The sequence below is a fragment of the Schistocerca gregaria genome, unplaced genomic scaffold, assembly GCF_023897955.1.
Source record: "Schistocerca gregaria isolate iqSchGreg1 unplaced genomic scaffold, iqSchGreg1.2 ptg000256l, whole genome shotgun sequence".
Lineage (NCBI taxonomy): Eukaryota > Metazoa > Arthropoda > Insecta > Orthoptera > Acrididae > Schistocerca > Schistocerca gregaria.
The window spans coordinates 1,402,389-1,425,993 of record NW_026061762.1 but is presented as its reverse complement, the minus strand read 5'-3'; positions in this window follow the sequence as shown (position 1 = coordinate 1,425,993).

Below are 23,605 nucleotides of genomic sequence, written 5' to 3'. Positions count from 1 at the left end.
ATCATTCATCACAGTAAAATTGCAGAATTTTTTTTTTCTCAAAGTCGGAGCAGTAAAAGAAAATGCACATGCAAGTAGTGTATTTCCATGCAGTCTTCAAGAAGTAGTGGTGTCCTTCCAACGGAAAGACATGCTGACAGGTAATGGGCCACAACGGAGCAAACCCACAGCAGAGTCAGTCGAAGTTTTGAAGAATATTGGAAGGTTGGTCATCACAGAGCAGACCTACTATAGTCCTAGTAGAGATTATGGTATTGGTGGGCCACCAGAGGTGCAGACCCACTGCAGTCCTTGTACAGATAATGGTATTGGTGAGTCATCAACGGTGTAGACCCACTGTAGTCCTTGTAGAGATGGCTAGCAGGCAACTGTTGCGACTGTGCAGGTGCACAATCACCATCGAAGAGTCTTGCGGAGAATATAGCAAATCCATCAACCAATTTTCCTTAGAACCAACAATGCTGTTAACCAGTCCCTTGCTGAATCATTAACACACGTGCAAACACTATCAGTCCCTGCTTCTCACATATTGTCTGTATACTATGGCCAACAGAAACGTGTGCAGTGAAATGTAACTTACAAGTTACTTAATTTGATGAACTGGTGTCAATTACAATTTTATAACATAAGAATACAATAACAAAGGTACAAAATACATCATTAAAACGTAATAATACAGATAACATTTGTAGTAAAACAGACATTACAAAAGAATAGAAATAAACATGCACATCAGAGTTACAAAAATTATGACATAAGTACATACATAAAAGATCAGAATAACTTTTGAAACATCAACTTCACACATGAGCATTAGAATAAAACAGAATAAATAATGTGTAAACATCTTTACGAAGTAAATAACATGTTATTAATGCAAATTATATTTGAGGATAACGGTATTCCTCATCATAGTGAATGTAGCTTAGTATTAGAAGAGAAAAAATTCTATGAAACAGTACATAGAGACAGGAAGAAAACAAATACACAAGGGTACACAAACACATAGTGGGATAACACAAAAGGAAAGGACAGGGTTTTTTTTCAATGTAACATTTGGTATTGCAGTGCAACCCAAAACTTCAGTCCATAGATCGTCCCTCTTATTTCAACATTTGCTCCAGCCAAAAAAAATCCTATCCAAGCATGCTTTCTGTTTTCTGTTCACATCCTCTTTCAAAAATAGTTTTTCTCCACTGTACACTACTTTTTTGGCCAAACCATTTTCTTATAGCTTCTCAATGCTTTTCTTCCAATTCATCATAGTTAGTTTCTTATAAAGTCTACCCCCTCTTAAGCTAACTTCAACCTACTGAGCTCAGATGCTTAACTAAGGGACGAGGCAATGCAGCAGCACAAAACAATTTACACGAACAGCAATGATAAAAAAATGGAAATTGCCAAAAAAGGCAGCAATATTACAACTATATAAGGCAATGCGCACCAAACAAGAAAAATAAATCAGTAATAAAATTGGCTTAACCTAGTAACACAAAGTGACATTCAGTAGCACTATGAATGGCAAACAGCCGCAGAAAATGCTATAACTTATACCTAAACATGACAAAGCTCAAGCAGAAAAAAATGTACACTAAAGACAACAATGCAGATATGGACAATGTCCATTCACATCTTATAGTCTATGTAATTAAAGTGGTGCACCACGAAAACTTATTGTAAAAAAATATTACTGTGTACTTGAAAAGAAAATTTTGTATTCAGTTACTGTGATTAATCCCTTCATATTGTTCTTTCTATTCAAAGTGCTCCTTTTTCGAATAATATGGATCATAAAATTATTATTTAATAGGTCTGTTGGCAGAAAGTGTTCATATTAGCAAATGCATTTAATTTTATTTTATAAAATCAGTGATGCAACACAGCTGGAAAACAGATATCAAATGAAATAAGCAACTATGGACAAAGCATAAAAATATCATTCAATAGTCATGTGACATTTCATAAGTTAGTAGAATTCTCTCAACTCTAGTAGAAAGACGTTTGTTATAATCAGGTGTCAGATGTAAGTATCTTTCTCAGTAATGAGCGTGTCGTATTTGCGGTGCTTTCTACAAAGGAATGTCAATAGCGAAGATAATGGCCTCCCTTTTTTTTTACCTGTGCCTCTGAAAGGCACACACTAATGGCTTTCTTTTGTCAGGTGGTTGTCGCGCAGCTGGGTGCCCACGACACATTACGTGCAGGTGGTCACTTAACTGTCTTATCGAAATATTTACGACACCAGTTTCCCCTACAGTGGCAGTCTCATATAAAAAAAATTCACAGATGAAGAATTTGCGTTACAAATCTGTAGAAATAAAATCTTTTAAAAATAATAGTGTTCAAAAATTTTCGACAGCATAGTGATACATTCACGCATATACATAGTTTTCATAACACTTAAAGTACGATTCCTGGTTTCCAACAACATTTTTCACAAACCAGAGTCCCTAACCACTACTCATTATTCCTTACCTTATTCGTCTACACTTCTTCAATATTTCATCATAACAGATACGTAGCATAACCAAATAACTCATATAGCATCAGCTTAAACATACCTCAGCAGCATAATTCACATCGTCGTCGTAATAATAACATTGTAACACCTCAGTCAAATCTCAAAAATGTCATAGCTTTCTGCAATAATTTCAAAGCCTAAAAAAAATTCTCTGCTCACGACAAAAGTGTCATCTACCTCAAACGTACTTTAAAAATCATGATCCCATACCAAATATATCATTCAAAGCGCTCATAGTGTCACAATGGTTCCGAAAAAATATGAACTGTTCACAAAGTACAGACAAAATACAATTTCATAAGTGTGAAGTAATCCACCCGTATAATTACGTAAACATTTGTCACTGATGTAGTAAAAATATGTTTGTCTCTCAGTTAAATCATCAGATAGCTGTGTAATTAATGTGCTAGAGAAATATGGTACCGATGTGTAAAGTTGTATAAGCAAATACTATATTAGCTAGGCCTCCTTGAGCTTGCCATACACATGGTACACAAAGTAAGCGTGTAGCCCCCTGAGGATTAATGTAATTATATCCTCAGGTGTTACAGATTACAGCAAAGGAATGAAATGTATCACGGAAAACCTTTGTATCATTGTACTTCAAATATCTTTAAAAATAAATGTTTTAAGTACAAAATTAATCACTCAAATACGTGTACTGTAGCGCTAAAATGTGCGTCTTGTTGTAAGATAATCTCTGTGGAAGTGTCGTAGTTATCGTCCTCCGAAAGCTACGTTTTGCATAAGTCAATGTACTTACCTCATGATAAACAAAAGTGAAATGCTTTGCGTGTAGATATCGTAGTTACTACGCTTATTGCCGTGATGAAGTAAGTACTGTACTGTAGCGTATTGTTGTGCTACAGGAAAGGCTGTCTCATTGTAGCTATACCACAAAGTTACTACTAAAACATGTTTTCCTTTCCAGAAGAATTCAGAAAAACTGTGCAGATATAAAACAGATACACAATAAAAGCACAATGTAAGTTGTGTCACACATTAGTAACGTCGTGATATAATCGTGTAGCTATCAAAGAAACGAAATGCAAAGTCATCTTTAATCTCACAAAACTGCAAAGCAATTATCATGTTGTATAAGTCGATAAAAAATGTAAAAATTTTCTCAAAGTTTGCGTCTATGTTATTTTTCTCGGAGCCAACGTAGCTGCTAGTCCTCCCTTCTTGCAAAATCTTAAGGTCCTAGCTCACGTCCAAGGCACCAAACCCTGCTAAAACGTCCAAAATCGATAACTAAACTTGAATTGTAATGTTTCTTACTGGCTATTACATCAACTTAGAAGGTTCTTCTGTGTTCTACTATGGTGCTTTTAGTGTCTCCGCATTCCGCAGCTCCCGACATAGCTTTGCACACGATAAACGTAACGGTTTCAGGGAGAAGAGCGGGCAATGTGACGATCTGACATTAAGTCGATTCGATAGCAAATGACGCAGACGGTCAGATTTCTTAGGTTTTTACTACATATGGACACGTTTCACATTCTCCCGCCCAACTTGGCTCCTAGTCCTCCCTTCCTGCAAAATCTTAAGGTCCTAGCTCATCTCCAAGGCACCAAACGCGGTTATAAAGTCAAAATTCGATAACTAAACTTGAAATGTAATGTTTCTTACTGGCTATTACATCAACTTAGAAGCTTCTTCTGTGTTCTGCTATGGTGCTTTTAGTGTCTCCGCATTCCGCAGCACGAGACATAGCTTGGCACAAAATAAATGTAACCGTTTGAGAGAGAAGAGCGGCCAATGTGACGATCTGACATCAAGTCGATTCGACAGCAAATGACGAAAACTGGCGGATTTCTTAGGTTTTTACCACATATGAACACTTTTCACTTTCTCCCGTGCAACGCTTGTGCTAGTCCACCCTTCTTGCAAAATCTTAAGGTCCTAGTTCACGTCCAAGGAGTAAAAGCCAGCTAAAGAGCAAAAAATCGATAACTAAACTTGAATTGTACTGCTTCTTCCTGGCTATTACATCAACTTAGAAGCTTCTTCTGTGTTCTACTATGGGGCTTTTAGTGTATCCGCATTCCGCAGCACGTGACCTAGCTTTGCACACAATAAATGTAAGCGTTTCAGAGTGTAGAGCGACCAATGTGACGATCTGACAAAAAGTCGATTCGATAGCAAATGACGAAAACGGGCGGATTTCTTAGGTTTTTACTACATATGAACACTTTTCACACACTCCCGTGCAACGTGGATGCTAGTCCTACCTGCATGCAAAATCTTAAGCTCCTAGCTCATGTCCAAGGCACCAAAGCCGGCTAAAAAGCCAAAAATCGATAACTAAACTTGAATTGAACTGCTTCTTACTGTCCATTACGTCACCATAGAAGCTTCTTCTGCGTTCTACTGAGGGGCTTTTTGTGTCTCCGCATTCAGCTGCACGCGACATTGCTTCGCACAAGATAAATGTAACCGTTTCAGCGAGATTAGCGCCAAATGATACCATCTGACATTAAGTCCATTCGATAGCAAATGAAGAAAACGGCCGGATTTCATAGGTTGGTACTACATATGAACACTATTCACATTCCCCCGTGCAACGTGGCTGCTAGTCCTCCCTTCATGCAAAATCTTAAGGTCCTAGCTCATGTCCAAGGCACCGAAGCCGGCTAAAATGCCAAAAATCGATAACTAAACTTGAATTGTTCTGCTTCTTACTGGCTATTACATCAACTTAGAAGCTTTTTCTGTGTTCTACTGAGGGACTTTTAATGTCTCCGCATTCCGCAGCACGCGACATAGCTTTGCACACGATAAATGTAACCGTTTCAAAGACAATAACTGCCAATGTGATGATCTGACAAAAAGTCGATTCGATAGCAAATGACGAAAACGGGCGGATTTCTTAGGTTTATACTACAAATGAAAAGTTTTCACCATTTCCCGTACAACGTGGCTGCTAGTCTTCCCCTCATGCAAAATCGTAAGGTCCTAGCTCATGTCCAAGGCAAAAAAAGCTGGCTAAAAAGAAAAAATCGATATCTAAACTAGAATTGTACGGCTTCATACTGGCTATTACATACTTAGAAGCTTCTTCTGTGTTCAACTATGGTGCTTTTAGTATCTCCGCATTCCGCAGCATGCGACATCGCTTTGCACACGATAAATGTAACCGTTTCAGAGAGAAGAGCGTACAATATTACGATCTGATATTTAAGTTGATTCAATAGAAAATGACGAAAACGGGCGGATTTGTTAGCTTTTAACTACATATGAGCACTTTTCACTTCCTGCCGTGCAACGTTGGTGCAAGTCCTCTCTTCATGCTAAATCTTAAGGTCCTAGCTCATCTCCAACGCACCAAATCCGGCTAAAAAGTCAAAAATCGAGAACTAAACTTGAATTGTAATGTTTCTTACTGGCTATTACATCAACTTAGAAGTTTCTTCTGTGCTCTACTATAGTGCTTTCAGTGTCTCCGCATTCCGCAGCACCCGCCATAGCTTTGCACACAATAAATACAACCGTTTCAGAGAGAACAGCGGCCAATGTGACCACCTGACATTAAGTCGATTCGATAGCAAATGACGAAAACGGGCGGATTTCTTAGGTTGTTACTACATATGAACACTTTTCATATACTCCTGTGCAACGTGGATGCTACTCCTCCCTGCATGCAAAATCTTAAGTTCCTAGCTCATGTCCAATGCACCAAAGCCGGCTAAACAGCCAAAAATCGATAACTAAACTTGAATTGAACTGCTTCTTACTGTCCATTACATCAACATAGAAGCTTCTTCTGCGTTTTACTAAGGGGCCTTTAGTTTCTCCGCATTCCGCAGCACGCGACATTGCTTTTCACACGATAAATGTACCGTTTCAGAGAGAAGAGCGGCCAATTTGACGATCTGACATTGAGTCGGTTCGAAAGCAAATGACGAAAACTGCTGGAAGTCTTAGGTTTTTACTACATATCAACAATTTTCACATCCTCTCCTGCACCGTTGGGGCTAGACCACCAATCGTGCAAAATCTTAAGGTCCTAGCTCATGTCCAAGGCATCAAAGCCGGCTAAAAAATCAACAACGATAACTAAACATGAATTGTACTGCTTCTTACTATCTATTAAATCAACTTAGAATCTTCTTCTGTGTTCAATTATAGTACGTTTAGTATCTCCACATATCAGAGCACGCGACATAGCTTTGCCCACGATTAATGTAACCGTTTCAGAGAGAAGAGCGGCCAATGTGACGATCTGACATTAAGTCGATTTGATAGCAAATGACGAAAACGGGCGGATTTGTTAGGTTTTTACTACATATGTACACTTTTCACATTCTCCCGTGCAACGTGGCTGATAGTCCTCCCTGCATGCAAAATCTTTAGGTCCTAGCTCATGTCCAAGTCACCAACGCCGGCTGAAAAGTCAATAATCGATAACTAAATCTTAAATTATACTGCTTATTACTGGCTGTTATGTCAAATTAAAAGCTTCTTCTGTGTTCTACTATGGTGCTTTTAGTGTCTCCGCATATCGTAGCACACGATAAATGTAACCGTTTCAGAGAGAAGAGCGGCGAATGGGACGATCTGGCATTAAGTCGATTTGATAGTAAATGACGAAAACGGGCGGATTTCTTAGGTTTTAACTACATTTTAACACTTTTCACATTCTCCCGTTCAACGTGGCTGCTAGACCTCCCTTCATGCCAAATCGTAAGGTCGTAGCTCATGTCCAAGGCACCAAAGCCGGCTAAAAAGTCAATAATCGATAACTAAACTTGAATTGTACTGTTCCTTACTGGTCGATTACATCAACTTACAAGCTTCTTCTGTGTTCTGCTATGTTGTAATTAGTGCTTCCGCATACCGCAGCAAGCGACGTAAGTTTGCAGACGATAAATTTTATCGTTTCAGAGAGAAAAGCGGCCATTGTGGCGATCTGGTATTTCGTCGATCCGATAGCAGATGCCGAAAACGGGCGGATTTCTTAAGTTTTTACTACATATGATCAGTTTTCACATATTCTCGTGTAACGTGGTTCCCAGACCTCGTTTCATGCAAAATCGTAACGTCGTCAGTCACATCCCTGGCGCCAAAGGCGGCTAGTAAGTCCATAATCGATAGTAAAACTTGAATTGTACTGCTTCTTACTGGCAGATTACATAAACTTAGAGCCGGCCGCGGTGGTCTAGAAGTTCAGGCACTCAGTCCGGAACCGCGGGGCTGCTATGCTCGCAGGTTGGAATCCTGCCTCGGGCATGGATGTGTTTGATGTCCTTAGGTTAGTTAGGTTTAAGGAGTTCTACGCTCTAGGGGACTGATGACAACAGATGTTAAGTCCCATAGTGCTCAGAGCCATTTGAACCAATAACTTAGAAGCTTCTTCTGTGTTCTCTGTTGTTGCTATTAGTGCCTCCGCATGCCGCAGCCCGCGACATAAGTTTCCAGACGATAAATGTAACTGTTTTATACAGAAAAGCATCCAATGTGACGATCTGTCATTACGTCGATTCGACGGAAATTGACGAAAACGGGACGATTTCTTAGGTTTTTACAACACATGAACACTTTTCCAATTCTCTCGTGTAACGTGTCTTCCAGACTTCAATTCATGCCAAATCTTAAGGTCGTCGGACATGTTTGAGGCACCAAAGCCGGATAATAAGTCAATAATCGATTACTAAAACTTGAATTTTACTGCTTCTTACTGGATGATTACATCAACTTATAAGCTTCTTCTGTGTTTTACTGTGTTGCTATTAGTGCCTCCGCATACCGCAGCACACAACATAAGTTTGCTGATGATGAAGGTAACCGCTTCACAGAGATATTTCAAACTCTGTGTCTGTGTCTATTGCCTGCTCATATTGTTTAAAGCAGGTTGCTCTAAATGCCCAGTGGATCTGATTCCCTTGATACCTATTCTAAACAATCTCGGATTGGTAAAGACCAAGCTCTGCTTATACTTATAGTCTGGGAAGTTGACATATCTTAGACAGTAAAATATGATGGTTAAAGATGTCCACTGAGTATTCCCATATACACTGAAGTTAGCTTTGAACAACAAATTATTAATTGGCCACCTACTCTTGACTCAATAGCTACTAAGATCTTTCACTAGTGAAGGAGGTGACGACGTTGTTATGTCCATTAGAGGCTTCTGTAGTTTGCTGAAAATGATGTGATATAATTGTGACTTGTGATTTTCTGTGGAGTTCCAGAGTAAGTTCTATACTGGTGCAGGACATTCATTCCTGCTGTTCTCATTCGAGGCAATCCTGGATTCTGAATCTCAAGCACCAGAGGATTATAAACAGCAATGATACCTCTGTCTTCCTGGCAGTGCACTATTTCAAAGTGCTCTGGTTGACAGTCTCTTCTCATTGTGCAGTGCTTGTAGATTATTGTAAATGGATTATCTGTAATATTTAGAACATCTCATTCTAAACTTTCGTTCTTTAGACTTTTCTGTCATGACCACTTTTTGTGTGAGGTGATAAATACCAGGAATTTGATTGCATTTTGAGAACCTAATGGTAACTGTCATGATTGTCTATGTAAATTAATGGAACTGGATTTTTCCTGAGGTCGGCAGTTTTCCGAAGGTCGTCGTTTTTCCCGAGGTCGTCGTTTTTCCCAAGGTCGGCGTTTTTCCCCGAGGTCGGCGTTCTTCCCCGAGGTCGGCGTTCTTCCCCGAGGTCGGCGTTTTTCCCCGAGGTCGGCGTTTTTCCCCGAGGTCGGCGTTTTTCCCCGAGGTCGGCGTTTTTCCCCGAGGTCTGCGTTTTTCCCCGAGGTCTGCGTTTTTCCCCGAGGTCGGCGTTTTTCCCCGAGGTCGGCGTTTTTTCCCAACAGCGGCGTTTTTCCCCGATGTCGGCGTTTTTCCCCGATGTCGGCGTTTTTCCACGATGTCGTCGTTTTTCCCCCAGGTCGGCGTTTTTCCCCGAGATCGGCGTTTTTGCCCCGAGGTCGGTGTTTTTGCCCCGAGGTCGGCGTTTTTCCCCGAGGTCGGCGTTTTTCCCCGAGGTCGGCGTTTTTTCCCGAGGTCTGCATTTTTGCCCCGAGGTCGGATCAAAGATTTTTTTCCCGAGGTCTACAAATCTATCGATATATTGAAAATCCAAAGTATTTTCATGTATGTAGACTATACTGTTATGTCATGTCATCTTGAAACATTTATCCGACCACTAGATAACGGTATTTATCAAGATAGCGATATATTTCGTTATATCTATTTATTTCGATATTCGTTTTCTTAGGGGTACAGATTTATTTTGAGACGTCCATACTTTTCCCATTATCGATTCAATTCGATATATCGACATACGTAGATGCACACATTATATCATGATATCGATTTATTTCGAGATATCTACCTATATTGAGGAGTCTATTTATTTCGAGGTATCGATTGATTTCGAGTATCCGATTATATCGAGATAACGATTTATTTTGATATACCGACACAATACAGGTTGTCTATATATTTCAAAGTATCGATATATTTCCATGTATTGGTGTACTACAGATATCGATTCTTCTCGAGATATCGATATATTTCAAGGTACCTCTATATCTCTAGTAATCCATAAATTTCTAGATATCGCTATTTTTAGAGATATCTTTATATTACGTGGTACCAATATATTTCGAGATATCGATATAATTCTATACCTCGATTTATCTCGATATGTCGACTAACATCGAGATTTCGGTCTATATGGTAAGCCGAAATGCGTCTAGATGTCGATATATTTCGGGATATCGACTCATTTCGATGTAGCGGTTTTTTGGAGGTGATTTATTTCGAGGTTTCGAATTATTTCACGGTGTCGATTTATTTCGAGGTTGCGATTTATTTCGAGGTTGCGATTTATTTCGAGGTGGCGATTTATTTCGAGGTGTGGATTTATTTCAAGGTGTCGATGTATTTCCTGGTGACGATATATTTCGATGTTACTTGTCGACTGCATCAGCTTAGAACCTATTTCGTACAGAGTGGTGCGACTGCATACCTCAGCAGGCAAGATTGATATCCAGACGATGAATTTTACCGTTTCCTAGAGAAAAGCGTGCGATGTGACGAATTGTCATTATGAAAACAAATGACGAAAACGTGAGGTTTTCTTTGGTTTTTCTGCCACTGCTGCCAACTTTCAGCCCACCCCCTCCTCCCCTTCCCCAGTCGTGGCGATCAGCTGGTGTGATGGAAATGGACACAGGAAAGTAATAACGTTCCATGAAATCCCATTCTAGGGACGTTCAAGGGTAAATGTTCCAGACGGTTTAATTGCATTAAGACACGCATACTGGGCATCTACAATGTCACATCTGCCAGATCGTTTCTATTATCAACAGTGGAAAACAAAACAGCGTACTGAAGAAGCCATAGTGAGACGCGGTTTTTGGTAGAATACTCTAGCCATTGATAATGATGATCTAATGAGAATTCTGTTATTGTTTTGAAAGATGCATTTAAATATGCATTGAACGTAGCTCCAAATTATTTTGTGAATTATAATTGTGGTATTATGAATCTACATTGGAGATTTTGTAATGCAAAACATTTCGATCTGAGAATACTTTACGTGATAGTACGTCATTGACCTTGTGTGTCATTAGGGTAAAGTTAATTTGCCGCGATTAACAAAAAATTTATCCGCCATTAAGGCTGAGTGCAACCCGAAAAATGCCAACAGCGCATAGCGGCCCATATGGTCACCCATCCAAGTGCCGACCACGCCCGAAAGTGCTAAACTTCAGTGATCTGACGGGAACCGGTGTATACACTGCGGCAAGGCCATTGCCCCTACCACTTTTACATGATATTTTTGATCGTAGTTCAGGTCTGATGGCTGGAAAGAATGGACCTTTACCATGTTATGCACATTTATATTTTCACTACGTCGACACAGCTGGACCAATTACGACCACAGGTGATGGTAGCCATAATGATCGTGCCAAGCATCCCGTGTACATTAGTTACACCCAAGTGTGTGGGCATCACAGCATTCGTGACATTTAAGTTTGTTACTTCTTTGCTACTATATTCGCAATAAATTTTGCAGACAGTATCCGCTTATGACGCTGAATGTACCTATAAAATTATATCATTGTACGACACATGTTTCAGGAGATACGTCATAAAAACTCAGGACAAGGCCAGACGCTGCATAGTACGGACGTGGACGCACAGCTGTAAATAAATGCCTGGTCAACACCAAGCTTTTCCGCTAGTCATCTATAAAGATAAGAAATCCCCAATATTGTCTACCAGCGTATTTTTGAAAAACCTTCATTTTGTCATCCATTTTTTTCCTGTAAAAATCGTAAAAGCCGTGCATCATTGTGTTTTTAAAAATCGTTTCTTATTGTCATCTCTTTTTATGTATTTTAAACCATCTATCGCTTGTGTAACCTGTGGCTACAAGTCCATTCCCTTTATGGGGTAATCGAAATAATAAACAACGGAAAAAAGTGTGGCTCAATTTCTTCCTCATTTTTCGGAACTTCTGATAATAGTAAATCGTTGGCTCTTTGAGGGCGTGGTAGGTACATACAAGAGATTAGTGTAAGATTAGAATTTGGGTTAGATGCAGTGCCAGGAGGTTCTGTTTCTATCTGGCTAGCTTCAGAGTACTTCACCATCTACCAAGTGATGCGTTTCATTGGGAATGGTGTGTTCTGTGCTAGGTCTACCCTTTACTGCACAATTCTGTTACTTCGATGCTATTAAAACCAGGATGTTATCAAAATATATGCACAGTGGCAGACTGGAGTCTGCAGAAATATTTCCAGTGGTGGGGAGGGGGGAAGGCGCGTCGGGGCTGGAGTGCATGATTCTGAAACTGGCACTCTGTGTACAAATCAGCTGGTCAGTTACGAGGTGCATCAAGCTACAAGACCCTAACTCCATGAGCGCTACAACTGGTCAAAGCTAAGGTTTATCAGTATTGTGGAGAATTCTTATCTGGAAGAGTATACTGTAACGAATAAAAACTCTTTACTCCAGATTCCAGGGAGGGTTGGGGGCGATGGGTGAAAGTGCCCTTTTGCCTATCCTCCCCTCCCCACCTCCTCCCCTCCCCATCCTCTCCCCCTCCCCCTCCCCTCCCCCTCCCCTTCCCCCTCGCGGACGCCAATGGCTGGCCCGTTCATTTTGAGAACATCAGAGCTGCAGTAACCTTTCTGAGAAACTGTTCTTGATGTCCTTGTGCGTCAATCTTACCACTCAGAACACCAGTGGGAATGTTGGTTATCGCTGAAACAACTGGTTTACGGCTCTTATCAGTTTCCCAACCCTTCTTTAAGCTAATTGTTAAAACCCGTCACAATACCAGTTCTTGTAATAACCGATTTTCAGTCTTTTATTTACATTATTTCCTCTAGTAAACGTAGAAATCAAACAAATATTAAACAATTTTTACTTTCTCAGTTTCTTGATAAATGTAATCAAAATGTCAAATTAAATACCCTTATGATGACCTGCAGCCGTTCAGAACGAAATTAGAATTATATTAATACCGTCAGCTGCTCACGGGTGTCGATATATATCAACGGGGACAGGTGACAATGTGTGCACGTCTGGGACTCGAACCCGGGATCTCCTGCTTACATGGCAGGTGCTCTGCCCATCTGAGCCACCGAGGGCACAGACGATAGTGTGACTGCAGGTATTATCTCGCGCCCGCCTCCCGCGAGACTCACATTCTCACCTTGCACGTCCACACACTACATTCGTAGTGTCCCACACCGACACACTCATTACTCGTGGAACACATTCTTACCAAGTCCCGTAACAGTTCGCGGAATACGTGTGCATCTTCACAGAAGAAGGTCATGGCTGGTATTGCCAGAACCATATACTTATATGGATATGGACATGTCTTCCACGAGGAATGAGTGTGTTGGAGTGGGACTCTACGACTGTAGTGTATGGACATTCAAGGTGAGAATGTGAGTCTCGCAGGAGGCGTGCGCGAGATAGTCCCTGCAGTCGAACCATACACTGTGTCCTCTGTGCCTCAGATGGATAGAGCGTCTGTCATTTTAGCAAGAGATCCCGGGTTCGAGTCCCGGTCGCGGCACACATTTTCACTTGTCCACGTTGATATTTATCAACGCCCGCGAGCAACTGACGGTATTAATATAATTCTAATTTCTTTCAATTAAATAGTCCAATAAAACTTTGTCCGATGTTCGCTGCTTCTCTCAAAATATAGCGAGTGCTTCTATACTACAGAAAACTGCCAGTATTATCCTACTGATTTTAGTTTTTAGAACTCTGCTCAAAAATTATATTGAAATCGGTTATCACAGCACTATGCGGGCATTACGTATAGTCCAGCGATAAAGAGTGAAAACTGCGGCAGGAGAACTCTCTTTTTCGTTTTAATTTCTCTGTTTTTAAGGGCTAAAAGCAGATAACGGCATACTACGTAGACACAGCAGCAGATGAGGCACTTTATACTTTTATCCCGAACTATGAATGATTTGTTAAATTTTAACTTCTTTCCTTGTATGATGTCGCAAGTCGACCAAATCTAACTTTGTTCTTCACTCGTACCGCATATCGTAAAATACTTCCAGACTTCCAGATGGTGCCATTCTATGTTACAACTGACGTTCGACAACAGCGAGAAACTGTGTCCAGTCTCGCGCACTGCTTGTGTAACAGGGACAATATTGTCTCGGCAATGTTGGACCAATCCATTTGTTGCTCGTTTCTATCAGCAGTGTTATTAAAGTGGCATACATAACTTTTCCCATTTTTTTCTGTAATAACGCCGTGTTTCAGTGCTATGGAAATCTTACGAATAAAAATAACTCGTCTTTTTTAAAAAAGGTTTATTTGAAAACAAAAAATTTTACTACCACATCTGTGGCTAATTGATATATCTGTTTTTAGGTGGTTATCAGACAAAAATAAAAAGGTACTTGTTATAACCGAGAGCAAACAAATACCGAAAGACATCGGTTATTCAGAACTAAAATACCCATATCGTTTTAACTGATCGGTTTTTCTATCTCTAAACTGCAGTGTCGCCATAGAAAAGTGTGTCGCTCCATCAATGTCCATAGCAACTTTGAGATATGTGTTTATGCGCAATATCGGCAAATGGAAACACGAAGAGGTAATAAGCACCTGAGCGATAGAATTTATTTCACAGTCAGAAAAGTCGAGTGACAGACAAGACTGAATCACTGTAATAGAAATTATATGGAAAGCTGTGTAAAGGAAAATTTCCAGTTCTTTCGTGGATTCCAAAATTGAAGCAAATTCCGGGACACCAAGGTGACATAGTCTTATACGGATAGTATTCCATGACTAACGTAATTGGCCCATATACTGTACTGGTATACGGATTATATTACACGACTAACGTAATTTACGTGAAATAATTTACAAACATGTTACTGTAACATTCGCTACTACTCATTACGCTAATTCACCTTCAGCCATTCAGCGCAAATCTCAGTTATGATACGTGCGCCAAACAAAAATTTATCAACGTAGTAACTCAAGACAACTACAAACGATCATTGTGTGCAAAATAAATAGAACACTTCATAAGAAGAACATGACGGGTTTGAATCATTCTCACCGCAAAGGATGAAAAATTCAGGCTCGCACACAAGACCACTTGATAACTAACCAGAAATTCAGATTAGTTGTAGCTTCGGTGACAATCGCCTTTTTTACATTTTCCCCGTAAACTAGATAATTATGAAACGTAAGCAACTACTCTGAAATATCTGCGGCAACGGCCTTGCCGCGGAGGTTGCATCGGTTCACGTGAGATCACCGAAGTCGCTGATTTCACAACGAACTGTTCGTTGTCTACTGAGTATACTGTCTGTTGCACGACACTATCCCTCCCACGCTGCTAAATGTAGGTCGTCGGCAAAATATGACTGTAGTGGAACAAGGGCGTCTGCAGAAATTTCCCCAGGAGGTGGTGGTGGCATTGGTAGTGGTGTGTGTGTGTGTGTGTGTGTGTGTGTGTGTGTGTGTGTGTGTGTGTGTGTGTGTGTGTGTGTGTTTGTGTGTGTGTAGGACTATTACTATGAAACTCACACAGTCCAGACCGCCAAGGAAAATAAACCTTGACATTTGGAAAGGGTGTTGATCTTATACAGCTTATACTGCATATTTCGAAATTCCACCTCTAAGGGGGAGACGCAGGACATGAAAGGATTTCTGAATCATGTAGCTATTAAGGTAATTTTGAAGCTAGGCATACGAACATTTGTATCTGGTTTCTAGGTCAGAAATAAAGAAATATGTGTTCCAGTATCATTGGGAATTTAACCTCTATGAAGTGAAATAGTGGATGAACATTTTATTTTGAGATAAATAATTATGGAAGAACTATGAAAGTATTTTTAAGGCTACATCTAAGAAAATTGGTATTTGACTTCAAGGCTACAAATAAGAAAATACGTGTTTCGGTGTTTTTGGAAGTTCAACCCCTAAGGGGATGAAATAGAGTGAGCTGGTGCGTTTCTGGTGCCAGTTTCCGTCGACCGTTGTTTCGGTCTTTGAGTCGCAGTCCAGAGGACACTGTTCCTAAGTGACTGTAGTAGTTCTCTGTGCGGCCCCACATCGGGCTTACCGCGCTTACACTGGACACAGTTGCCAAGAAATCGCCTGCCATCGCGATATAGGTTGGGCCAAAACATGTATTCCCGAACTCGGTTCAAGGTCTTGAAGAACCCCAAATGACTCCCGTCCGCCAAATCGTGGAAATATCTGAGTGCCATGCTAACTCGTTCCTGTGGAATACAGACCTTCACTTGGCCACGGTTGGCTCCCCCTTTACACAAGAGGCCCGCACGAAGGCAACAGCCAGTGACGACGTCGCCATCCACCAACTGCTGCCTATTCGGTCCCCACCCGTCGTCCTCGGCCTGTTTGCCGGCTAAGTCGAAGAAGAAGCCGGGTGTCTCGGAGAGAAGGAAATTCACCCCCAGATCTGGCTCCACGTTTCTGAAAATGGTTCATTATGAAAGCATTATGAAAGCATATCTGACAATTCGTATTCGGCTAATCTGTTACAATTTTTAAAAACTACGTGTTTCACTGGTTTTTAACTTCGAGCATAAGGGGATGAGAATTTTAATGAAATATTTATTGCGTTATATTAAAATATTTTAAATCTGCATCTACGATAACCGGTATTTCACTTCTCAATTAGATATAAAGAAATATGCGTTAGGGAATGAAAGACTCTGCGGAGATATCACCACAAGAATACAAACGGCTTGATTAACAAAAACCTTGGACTCCAGCTGTCAGCATTGCTTTTTGGTCATTCAGCAAAAGACCATGCTTCAACGGCATTAAGTTTAGAAAAGTTTAGAAAGTGTTGCAGTTTATAAAAGACATAAAAAAACGATTAAAGAAAAAAATGCTTTGCAGACCATGAACGGTCTAAGTAAGTAAAGAAGCGGATGATAAGCTAGCTCTTTATGCAAATAAGTTGGTCAGTTTAAGTTCCGAGACATGTCATGCAGCAGGAACGGAATCCTATAGTTGCTACGATTGGCTAAAGGAAAAGTTTTGCAGAATCACGCGAAATCACTTCTGCAAGTGGCTGAGAATCTCGTAATGAATAAAAATTCTGTACTAAGAATTCCAAGGTTGGAGATGCAAGATTCCTCCCCCCCCCCCCCCTTTCCCCCTCCTCACAATCCTATCCTTCTTTACCTACAGCAAAAAATAAATAAATAAATAAAACTAGAGAAATTTCTACTGTGAAACTATTTGCATACAAGAGAACGGCCATTAAAATTTAACTCTTCAAAGTTTTAAGCCCTGCCCCGTTCGAAAAATTTAATTTCTTTGTAGTTGCATTTTTTAAAGGTGTACTTGTCTAGACTCCTGGAACGGAAAGGTTTTTTTTTTTTTTAATCCGTGCTTTACAAAAGTTTCTACAGCCCAGTGTTTGAAGCAGTGTCACGGCTGCCATGAGCCGCGCGGGGTACCCGCGATGTCTCCAACGCCTTGTCAGGGTTTGCGCGGCTCCCCCCGTTGGAGGTTCGAGTCCTCCTTCGGGCATGGTTGTGTGTGTGTTGTCCTTAGCATAAGTTACTGTAAGTAGTGTGCAAACATACGGACTGATGGTTCAAATGGCTATGAGCACTTTGGGACTTAAGATCTGAGGTCATCAGTTTCCTAGAACTTAGAACGACTTAAACCTAACTAACCTAAGGACATCACACACATCCATGCTCGAGGCAGGATTTGAACCTGCGACCGTAGCGGTCGCGTGGCTCCCGACTGAAGTGCCTAGAACCGCTCGGCCACATCGGCCGGTCTATCATGTATTCTAGAAGTGCTGCACGGTCGTCAGTGGCGCCTGTTCTTTCGAGAACAGTTACTTCATATCTATGGTTAAACGTTACCCAGCCATTGACCTTCGTCTGTGCGAATGCGCACAGGTTGCCCGAACTCTTACGGGAATCGTCACATTAGTGTGAGCCAGTAATGAGTGGATAGGCAAATACCTATTACGTACATTACGTATGCGGATTGTGGACGGTTGGGGATGTGTCTCACGGGAAGCGTGCAAGGGATAAATTCCTGCAGTCGTGCTGTTCATTTGTGCCCTCGATGGCTCAGATGGATTGAGCGTCTGCCATGTAAGCAGGAGATCGTGGGTTCGAGTCCCAGTAGGGGCACACTTTTCAGCTGTCCCCATCGAAGTATATCAACAACACCTGTCGGCAGCTGAGGGTTTCAATTAATTATCAGTTGTGAAGGTGATTCGATGAACCATTTGCCAGGCACTTAAATGTGTTTTGCAGGGTATCCATATAGATGTAGATGATAACTCGTCCCGTGTCGCACGTGCTCAAAATGATTTATACTGCACAATGCATGCAAACATACTCACCGAAAATAAGGACGATTATCAAGTGCAGGCTGCCGAGTGCTGCAAATCCAGCTTAGACAGATCGGCTTTTCCTGCCAAGAAGAACAGGAAGTTGCTGTCTAGGAACAATCAGAGGTAGAGGAAGGGTTGATAAATACTCCTTGAATTGCAGACTAAACGTAAATAACGAAAATACAATTTTGGTAAAAATTGGTCAAAACATAATCGTTTGCCCTCCGTATTGGATTAGCTGTTTTGAATATTGAAAATCTGACTTCAGATTCGTTTTCAGCGACATTAAAAATATATATGTAACACTCAGTTCATGCAAATCGAAGTAATAATATAACTAAATGTTTTCCCTAAACATTGAACACATTTTTTTCGGGTAACTATTTTCTCAGAACGGCATGCAGCATAAATTGAAAGTGGTTCGATCTCTTAACTTCTACCTCTGACCCCTAAAAGTAAACACTTTTCTTAGGAACTTATAGCTATAATATGACATTTGTTAATATTAACTAATTTTTGTGTAGGCATAAGGAGTGAAACAAACCCCCAAAAATCGAACTCAAAGTTCGAATTAGCACTGTATCGTTAAATTTAAGGTTGTTTCATTGCGGTTAGGCATGCGCTCGCATAAATTTTATGTTTTATCGACTGATGTTATCCATTTTCAATTTCAGAGGAATAATGTAGTATCAACTGATGTTACCCATTTTTGAATTCAGGTAACATCTGTGGTGCCACACTGCACGCACTCTGCGTACTCCAGTCTCGCAGGCCCTTGATCAAATCATAATTACGGGCGCCATTTTTATTGAAAATCTAAAATTAAGCTCATAGTATTATCACTCGTAATTCCCAAACACATCCTTCGAATGTATTGTCATTGTCTCAAAAAAAAAATTTCAAATGTACCCTTTGTTGCTCATTTGTATGAGAACCTGGCCGTAACGCCGGAATATAGTCACGAGATTTTTTTTTTCAGAGACGCTGTACGATCGCGAGAAGACTTTCGTTCTGCGCGTGTCGAAGGACATTCCTCAGATATTACTGTGTGTGTGCTACTCAGTCGTGCCATTTAAGTGTACATCTTTGCATAGTTTTCCTTTCACGATGTAAACAGTGTTCCGCTCAATTGCTAACTGGCCAGTGAGTGGTTCCGAAGGTGTCGGATGTGCGGTGCGTTCGGTATGCTAGGACAACAGCAGACTGGCGTGGTGCGATGGCAGAAGCAGACACTGAGGGAGCTAGCTGCTGGGACGCCAGCGAACAATTTATGCCAAGTAAGACGAAGAGGACTATTCTAAAATTACTAGCCGTCTCAAAAGTGTTTACCATTGGTAAATCTTGCTGTTGAGTCTGACAAAACTGGCAGTTGGGCCTAGAGATACATTAGAGAGAGATACAGGAAATCCCCCCACCCCCCCTCAATGAATTTTTGGTTGTGATGACAGGCCGATTGGTAGTGTAGCCCGAGTCTAAGTTAGGTTGGAAGGTGGTAATTTGATTGAGAGTTGTTTACGCCAACGATTATGAATGCCGACTAAACGTTGTGCGAGCAGATTGCCCTGTAGCGTAGCCTAGTGTTTCCGTCCGCGCCACATTTAACACACTTTCTCTAACTGTGTACAAAAGTCTCACAACAGCCACGATAACTACGTTTCTGGTGGGGGGAGGGTAGAGTCCACTATGTAACTTTCACTGCAAATTTTAGTAACCGCCGAAACTAACCGAAATAGAAGCGTAATTTTAACTATATTTCCTTTTGTGGGAAAATAATGGTTCTCCTCTTTCGGCAGCAACTGTAATATGTAGGCGACTTATTAGTTTTCTTTAAACTATGAATCATGATCTCAATAGACGCAGTGCTTTTTTTACGTTACTTGATTTGTGGTCTATAGTAAACAATGCAACGAATTGGTAAATTCTTTGAAGTTTGACGTGTGTTACATAGACGACGTCTGCAATGTTCGTAAGGCCAAGTTTGCATATATTCGGTGTCTGTTTTTTTGGCCATGTACTGTATAATTAAGGGGAGGAGGATTATGTTCAAGGAGCAGTGTATTAGCAGTCTATGGAGAAATTGAGAATTTCGATCTAACGAACGGCATGCTCGGGCAGTTCGTGCTATTCTGTTGACCACTGTGTAATTCGGACACAGTGATCATTGCCTCTCCCTAGTAACCAGGGGACTCGGGTGCTAATCCTGGTCTGGCACAAATTTTCAACAGTGCCCATTGACTAAAGTCTGTGCCCATTGTCAACTAATGTCATTGTTTCGGTGTTAAATTGTATTTTGTTCACGATACGTCGTTTAGCTTTTTCATGGATAACAGCTTTGAAAAGCGTACAGGTTATATTGATATTCGCTCGTCGTTAGTCCAAGGCAACTATAGCGATTTATGAACACAGTTGTAGTTCGTATTAAGCCTACATACGTAATTGTGTCCTGTGTTTCTTTACCAAGAACTGCTTCGTAAGTAATTCCCCGGTAGTGGTATTTTGTTTCAGTATTTTGTTTAAATATTTATAGACTGCAGGCTTGGATGAAATATGAAACACATGTCCGAAGTTCCTGTTGATACTGCAGATACTGTTTCATCCGTACTAGGGGCCAAAACATTTAATCTAATACAAAAGGACACAATTTGTCTCGAGATTTAGCTATTTTTCGTAATAGAGGCCTTGCTTCGATATGTTTTTCTCTAATTCTTGTTTGGATATAATCTTAAAACACACTAACTCTTCCACCAGTTATTCGATATGTTGTTTCATCCCTTTCGTAGCCTAGAGTTCCTAAACGGTCGATAATATTAATGATTTCCTTTCTCAATTTTATTTTCTGTAAAATCTCCTGTTTATGGTTAATTCTAACATGTTTCACGTTCTCACTTTTATTATTTTTATTTTTCTAGTTTTTGGCTGGTAGCCAAATTTTCTTTGAATCTGGTTTTTAATTCTGAAATAGTAACAGTTGAAGGTCAAGAGAAGATGGCGATCTATTTGAGGAGAGTGGCTTGGAGATTTTTTATAATAGACGTACACAGGTCATGGGGATCCTTACCTATATAAATTTACTTCGAGTGTGATGTAGCCCATTCTCTTGTCATGATCTCGGCTGTATCGTAGCACATTGTCTCGGTTAGGTTGGAGATTTCTGTTGAGAGTTGCCGAAGTCAACGAAAGTGATTACAAAGTGAGGACTTTGCTAACAGAACGATCTGTAGCGTAGTCCAACACGTTCTTTCTGTCCTTTTAAAGCCTCTTTTAATTAAAAATAACTAAAGCTGCAAGATACAATCACAAAAACTGTTACGTAATAGAGTAATCCCAGACTATTGTTGTGTAAGTTGTGTGCGTACACTTTTTTTTGTCAGTGAATATACATTTTTTTACTCATTTGCTGGGTTTCAGTTTTCCCCGTTTTCCGGCGAAAAACCTTTTCCTGTGAAGGGCCCATTAGCTTGTCGGTTATATTTGTGACTTTCTCGACGGTCAGTAATTTCGTGATAGTCCATCCACCGGCGTCATTGTTAACATCGAATATAGATTTAAGTATTAGGAAGGCTAATATGAAGCTAATGCATGAGTAGGTCTAATAATTAATAAAAATAGGAATGCGGGTAAGCCACTACAAACAGCATAGTGAAAGCATTGTTGTGGCCAATATAGCCACGAATCCCACGCCTACCACAGTCGTAAAAGTAGTCCGCAGATGATGAAGAAATTGATGGAATGTGTGATGAGATAAAAGAAATCATTCAGATAGTGATGGGAGATGAAAATTTAATATTAGTGGGTGACTGGAATTCGACGGTAGGAAATGGAATAAAAGGAAACGCAGTAGGTGAATATGGAATGTGGGTAAAAAATGAAAGAGGAAGCCGCCTGGTAGGTTTTTGCCCAGAGCATAATTTAATCATAGCTAACACTTGGTTCAAAAATCATGAAAGAAGGTTGTATACGTGGAAGAGACCTGGAGATACTGCAATATTTCATATAGATTATATAATGGTAAGACAGAGATTTAGGAACCAGATTTTAAATTGTATGACATTTCCAGGGGCAAATGTGGTCTCTGATAACAATATATTGATTATGAACTGTAGATAAAAACTGAAGAAACTGGAAAAACGTGGGAATTTAAGGATATGGGACCTGAAAGAACTGACAGAATCAGAAGTTGTAGAGTGTTTCAGGAAGTGCATTAGGGAACGATCTACAGGAATGGGGCAAAGTAATACAGTGTGATGGGGGATCTGAGTGGTATACTGTCAAGGGGGAGGGGGTTCCTCAGGGATCAGTGTTGTGGCCGCTCTAGTTCCTTATTTATATAAATGATATGCCCTCAAGTATTATGGGTAACTCTAAAATATTTCTGATTGCTGATGACACTAGCTTGGTAGTAAAGGATGTTGTGTGCAACATTGACTCCGTTTCAAGTAGTGCAGTACATGACCTCAGTCAATGGCTTGTAGAAAATAAACTAACGTTAAATCACAGTAAGATTCAGTTTTTACAGTTTCTAACACACAATTCAACAAAACCTGACGTTTTAATCTCACAGCATGGGCAAATGATTGGTGAAGCTGAGCGGCTCAAATTCCTAGGTGTTCAAATAAATAGTAAGGTGTCATGGAAAGCCCACATTCAGGATCTTGTTCAAAGACTTAATACTGCCATTTTCACTATTCGAACGGTACCGAAAGTGAGTGATACTTCGCCAAGTAAATTAGTCTACTTTGCTTATTTCCATTCACTTATGTCGTATGGTATTATGTTTTTGGATAACTCTTCCCATTCTAGAAGGATATTTTTGGCTCAGAAACGGGAGGTTCGGGCAAAAAGTGGTGTGAGTTCACGGACCTCTTGTCGACCTCTGTTCAGGGAGTCTGGGTATTTTGACATTGGCCTCTCAATATGTATATTCCTTATAGTCGTTTCTTGTTACCAATATTAGTTTATTTCCAACAATAAGCAGCTTTCACTCGGTTAATACTCGGGAGAAATCAAACCTCCATTTGGATCGGACTTCCTTAACTCTTGTGCAAAAATGTGTGCAGTATACTGCTACATCCATTTTCAATAAGCTGCTACTCGAATTCAAAAATCTTAGCAGTAATCCACGCGCTTTCAAATCGAAACTGGAGTGTTTCCTCATGGGTCACTCCTTCTATTCTGTCGATGAGTTAATTGAAAAATTAAGCTGATTCTCATTGTACTGCTGATA